Here is a 6,531-nt window from a genome sequence, read left to right on the forward strand (position 1 = left end):
GCAGCTTTACAGATTACCTTTATCAGCCAGACATGGTGGCGTATGCCTATAATCCCAGCACTTTGGAAGGCCAAGGTGGGGGAATCATTTGAGCCTAAGAGTTTAAGTCCAGCCTGAGCAACATAGTAAGGCCCCATCTCTATAAAAAATAGAAAAATTAGCCAGGCATGGTGGCTCAGGCCTATACTCCTCGTTACTCAGGAGGCTGAGACAGGAGGATCACTTGGGCCCAGCATCTGAGGTTACTGTGAGCAATGATCATGCCACTGTACTCTAGCCCAGGCAGTAGATTGGGGCCCTATCTCAAAATAAATAAATAAATAAAAATTTGGCTCAGCGCCTGTAGCTCAGCAGCTAGAGGGTCAGCCACATACACTGGAGCTGGCAGGTTCAAACCCAGCCCAGGCCTGCCAAACAACGACAACTACAACCAAAAATAGCCAGGCATTGTGGCAGATGCCTGTAGTCCCAGTTACTTGGGAGGCTGAGATAAGAGAATCACTTAAGTCCAAGTGTTTGAGGTTGCTGTGAACTGTGACACCATGGCACTCTACTGAGGGTGACATAGTGAGACTCCGTCAAAAAAAAAAAGATTACCTTTATTATGTCTCAAAAAAATGCACACACGCTGCCCAGATAAGCATAGATGTGGTTTCTGTTTCCTGTAGTGAATCTAATATTGCCACAATCTCTACCTGATTAGTGAAACATTAATAGGCTAATTAATAGACTGGTCTGGGATATTCAGTGGATCCAAAGTTCAACTCTAATGAGCTATTTCACCCCTCCTGGGCCCTCCTGGTAAGTTTCCAAGTCCTCATGTCACTGCTCAAGGGAGTGGTGGGGACGGGTCCCCACAGCTCTCTGCTCTACATGACTGTCTGATACATGAGCTGGACTGACCCAGTCTGTCCCTGGCCATCCTGGGGACAACTGCCACTGGCATCCATGATAGATATAATCTCTAGCTCGTTCCCTGGCACAAACAACCCACTGGACACCTCCTGTGTTCCCCAAACCTCTGATGATCTGTAAAGCATGGTCATGACTCCCAGTCGGCCCAAGACTCACGTGTAGCCCTGTGTCCCCAGCCAGATTCTCACTGGAAAGCCCCCATGGGGACATGTGGGAAGCTGAGTGTCTTCTAGTCCCTTCCACATTACATGGCATCTTGGGAATGTCAAGCCAAGTACTCCCTCTCTCCACAGCACGGTGCTCTTTCCTACCCTGCCCCTCCCACGTGCCAGAGTTCTAAATGGGGGTCAGGGCACAGAAGACCTCTGTTTTTGCCTTTTTCCTCAACCTGTTCAACTTTTCCCAGTTCCTCACTCTCCCTACTCCCCATCCTGGGACTTTAGCCTGGAGTAGGAAGGTTAGCACACATGAGCGTGACCACCCAGGGCCCCATCTCAATCCCTCTCCTTCTGCAATCCCCTGGGCCTTATCCCTGGAGAGGGCTCTTATCCCTTTCACTTTAGTCCCAATATCCCTAACACACTTGCTGCCAGACAGTGGTCCTCGGACAAGCAGCACCAGTGTCGCCTGGGAGCTTATTAGACACTCAAGCCCTAGGCTGGACGTGCTGAACTGGAATTTGCTTGTTAACATGGTGCCAGGTGATAAGTGAGTACATTAGAGTCAGGGGAGATTCCATCCCATCCTGGGGGCTTTCTTCCTTGCCTCATGTCAGACTCCATGGTCTGGTCCTCTAGGCCTACATCTTTCTTCATATCTTTTTATTATTATTATATCATAGCTGTGTGCATTTTTAATGCACTCATGGGGTACAATGTGCTGGTTTTATATACAATCTGAAATATTTTCATCAAACTGGTTAACATGGCCTTCACGGTACCCTCTTAGTTATTGTATTAAGACATTTATATTCTACATTTAGTAAATTTTGCATGTACCCTTGTAAGATGCACCGTAGGTGTGGTCCCACCAATTACCCCTCCTCTACCCGTCAGAAAGCCTTTCTCATCAAAGCCCAGCTTCCACACGCCGCAGACACACATATCTTGCCTCAGCGCCGTGGATGTCACCAGCTGAGTAGTAACTTTTTCTTTCTCTCCACGTTCTTGCTGTAACAATCCTAATCTCCTCAAGGCATACTTCTTGGACCTGGGGGTAGAGAAAGAGGGAAATACACAGAACTGTGAAAGAGAAAAACAAACATATTTTTAAAAATATTCTCCAAGTTACAATAGCTTTTGCCGACTTGAGCTTGGGGCGGTGCTGGCAGGCTGTGTGGAGGGTGGCAGGAAGAAGGGGAGTCCCAGGTGATGGGCACTCCTTCCCCCATACAATGTCCTCTGCATAAGGGTGCAAGAGAGAAACCCTCTTGCCTCAGGATCCAGAGTCACTCGACATTTCCCGAGCAGGTACACTGGCTTCATGTTATGGGCCTCTCGCAGTGGTTTTTATCTCACAGCACACGTGAACCTATGGTTAAACTTCCACAGCACGCTTAAATTATGTTGATCAAAAAAAAAAAAAAGAGTAAAAAAAGGAATATATTTCCTGTGTTTTGAAGATCCTCTCACGGCACACTAGTATGCCATGGCACACAGGTTGAAAATCACTGCTGTAGGGAATGACTAACCATTTGCCCCTTTTGCTTTGGCCACTAGGAAACTTAGAGTCAAGTTTGTAGCTCAACAAGTACGTAATTATGCATCCAAGTCCTTGTGTTCAACTGATCCCTGGCTTCATACTAAATTGTCTTTTTCCCCCTTAATTTTAGTACAACAGAACCTCCATAGTTAACCACCTCCCTACACTGACCACCTCTTTAAGTTGACCCAATTTACATAGACCAGACATATATCACATGAATGGATCAGTATCTTATATCACATGAATGGATCAGTACAGTATCCCTTATGTTGACCTCCTTTGTATGTTTTTAACTTCGTTACAGTCCCTTGGGTGGTCAACTTAACAGAGGTTCTACTGTGTACACATTTTCTTATGGTTATAATAATAACCATATATATTATATATATTATAACCATATTCTTACAAGCCACTTTAAATCTTTCCTAAAGTCAAGTAGAATTAATTTATAGGCAGGTACTGTTCTAGGCTCTTCACTACAGTTTATCCTGCTTAAGCTTTATCACTGTGTTACCGTATTTGCAGATGAGTAAGCCAAAGTTCAGAGAGGTAGAACAAACAAGCCCAGCTCTGGGGAAGCTGCGGGATGTCAAAGTCAGGGCGACTCCATTCTGTGTTCAGGGTTTGGACCCCAGCAGGAACCACTGTCCTCACAGCAAGCAGGCCAGCTCTGTGTGGAGAAGGAGCAGAGGGGAGATTTGGGTCAGATTTGAACCAAGCCCTAAGACTCTGTGTCAATCAAACACAAGCCTTTCAGACAGCCAAACCCTGGTTGGGAGCCTTCTTTATGTGTATCCATATCCCCAGGTAACTGATCACGAGGTTCTGAAGAATAGAGCGGGGGCCAGCGATTCTGTGACTGGAGCAGGTGAACTGCTTTGTGGGGTTGTGCAATGTGTATCCCCCACCTCGATGGCTGATCTAGATAAGGAAGCTCTAGATAAAGGCTGGAGGTAAGTCTGCCTCCGGCAATGGACAGGGGAGGAAGGCCAGGGATGCCACAGAACAACTGCTTGGAAAAGAATGAAGGAAATTTACATGTACCAAAAGGAAAGGATTTTTAATTGAAAAAGGCAAATTAAGGAACAGTATGTGTACTAAGATCCCATTTGTGAGTGTGTTTTCAATGCACAGGCACATGAATACATAGACACACACAGAGCCTGTACACAGCGACACCCCTCCTGACTCCTAGCCCCTCCACACACAAGGCCTGAAAAGAAACACCAAATTATTAACAGCTACTAAGGAGAGAGAGAGAGAAGTTACAGTGAGGGAGAATTTGCTTTTCAATTTTCACTGTACATTTCCATATTGTTAGAATTTTTCACAATAATGTTATCACATCATAATTGGTTTGTTGGTTTTTTTTGTTTTGTTTTTTGAGACACAGTCTCCCTCTGTTGCCTAGGCTCGAGTACTGTGGCATCCAAGCTGGCATCCAAGCTCCCAGCAACCTTAAATTCCTGGGTTTAAGTAATCCTCCTGCCTCAGCCTCCCAGGTAGCTGGAATGACAGACACCTGTCACCACACCCAGCTAATTTTTCTGTTTTTTTTTTTAGTAAAGACAGGGTCTCCCTCTTGCTCAGGCTGGTCTTGAACTCTTGAGCTAAAGGGATCCTCCCACCTTAGCCTCCTGAAGTGCTAAGATTACAGGGATGAGCCACTGTACCGGGCCTATCACTTCATAATTTAAAGAAAGACTGATTTTTTTTTAATGTAGTAAATAAAATCAGTGCTGTAAACATTTCCCGTGAACACTCAGTTGATCAAGACAGCCAGTGTGTTGTCTCAGAGAAAGTTAGAGCAGGGATTTGGGTGGTCATAGGGAGTCACATGATCATCAGCTCCATTGTCCAGGATTGAGTAGAGCTGTGGAGCCCCAGAGCCCCTGCTGTGGTCGTGGCGTCAGAAACATAAGTGAGGAACCTGTGGGCCCTGAGCAGCTGACCTCTGCTCTTCCAGGATAGCAGGGAGGGGTCCGAGGTGGGTGAGTGAGGCAGAGAAAAGACGAGCCTTACATTTCAGTAGCTGGCAACCAACAAGCCCACCCCTCTCGGAGGGCTGGCTTCATCCTCCAGTTGCTGTGAAATCCATCAATCCAGCATGGATCCCTATTTTCCCAGCCATCAACTCACAATGAACCGTAGTCATTTCTTGCTGGTACATACAAATTCGATTCTCTCTTTTTTTAAACAACTGCCTCCTATCACCGTTTGCATTCATCCCAAGCCCAGCCTAGGAAGGTAACTGTTACGGGGAGAGATATAGGACCACCAACTCAGATTAGAATTTCCAAAAGGAGTCTTCTATTAACTGCGGGACTGTCTCAGCAAAGTCTAAAGCAGACTGAGAGAGCATTGAGGGGTCTGAAGTTGGGGTTTTTCTACTCTAAACGTTGGCAACAGGCTGAACAGGTGGTCTGAAAGTTAGCAATTAGAAGCAAAAAGAAGGTGGCAAAAGGAGCAAAAAGTGAGCATGGGGTCACGATGGCCTTGTTTACAGAAACAAACCTTGCAATTTAGCGGTTTAGCCAAAGGGTAACATAAGGGGCAGTTAGATAACAATAAAGTAACATAATGCAGATCTAGCAACTAAGGGATAAGTAAAACAATTTGTCTCAGCACTTTGCTCGTTAACTCTTATTATGACAGTACTTGGCCCATTGGTTCTTCTCTTGTCCTGTTCTGGCCCGATCCGGACTGATCTGAGAGTAATGGTGCCTGTCACCATTTCAGAGTCAAGATGGTCTCATCTTTTTTGTGCTTTCATCTTTTATCCTACACAGCCCCCTGGTGCAGGGCGGTCGCAGGCGGTATCCATCTTACGGGGGTGATGAAGTTGCTGGCACCCATCTCATAACCATAAGTGTTTGTGGGAACTAGCTTCCTAAGGGAAAGGGAAAGGGCTTTGTCCTGGAAGGAGGAAGGTCCTCCAGAAACATAAAGTTCTTCCGGGGAGGGCAGGTCTAAGTGAGGTGGCCCTGGGGGAACAGGCATCCTGCCTGGGCTTTGGGGGAACTAGGAAGCCCTGCTGTGACAATGCTGAGCAGAGCTGGGAGCCACTCTAGATCCACCGTTACCGGGTCCTACTGGAGTCCCTTGACAACTCCTCCCTTCCCCACCCTACACCATCTCTCCTACATGAAGATCTGGGCAGTCCATGGAGCTTAACACCCTGGCTCTGCGTCACCTTCCTCAGTCACTCAAATGTCTTGAGTCAAGTCAGAGATTATCACCCGTAACCTGTGACGCGGAAAAGTACACGGTTTGGGGAGCAAAACCAACCTTTAAATGTCTCGTGGAGTCAGGCAGCTAAGGGTTACTGTCAAGAGCATAAGCTTTGGAGAGCTGTGATCTCCGAGTCGGTCTCCCGGTGCCAGATGTGACAGGAATGATACCTGCTTCCCAGGGGTATGGTGAAGGGTGCAGGCGTCCAGCCGAGGCGCCGCGTCCGACCCCCGTGGGGTAGCCAGGTTGCTCGGGCGGGGTGGGCAGCTGGGCTAACAGGACCTCAGCGCCACCTTGTGGTCTTGTCTGTCAGCGCACCCGCGGATCCTTGTCCAATCGCCTGTATGGGTGGTTAAACTCATTGCTTAAGCAGGTAATGGGGAAGGATGGTGCTGGTGTCCAGCCGAACATCTTAGAAAGATATTAAGTGATGCAGAAGAAACACCATTAGGGAGGAACCCGCTGCTCCTGGGCCCATCTGAGGGATGCCCCTCTAATCTACCATCACCGCCCAAACACGCCTGATGTTCCAGCTTTCGTGAACAGGAAACAAGGTTTTGTTGGCTTCAGAGCAGAGAGAAGAGATGCACAATCACATTAAAAATGTGTCTGCTTGGTTTCTAAGCCTTTGCCCCCAAATCCTGCCTATTGCTTTCCCTGTTTGCTCACCCTTTTCTCTGT

At 47.2% G+C, this 6,531-nt stretch overlaps 1 long non-coding RNA gene across 1 annotated transcript; it reads right to left on the bottom strand.

Annotated features, from left to right (window-relative positions):
- Positions 1–1,908: 1,908 nt before the first annotated feature.
- On the bottom strand, positions 1,909–6,065 carry LOC111728672. Its single transcript, XR_002775897.1, has 3 exons — positions 5,908–6,065; positions 3,134–3,289; positions 1,909–2,124 (listed from the first exon to the last, which is right to left on the bottom strand). It is a non-coding gene; the product is annotated as an uncharacterized LOC111728672 (long non-coding RNA).
- Positions 6,066–6,531: the final 466 nt, after the last annotated feature.

This window comes from Otolemur garnettii, unplaced genomic scaffold, assembly GCF_000181295.1.
Source record: "Otolemur garnettii isolate 467f Iridium unplaced genomic scaffold, OtoGar3 scaffold00178, whole genome shotgun sequence".
Taxonomy (NCBI): domain Eukaryota; kingdom Metazoa; phylum Chordata; class Mammalia; order Primates; family Galagidae; genus Otolemur; species Otolemur garnettii.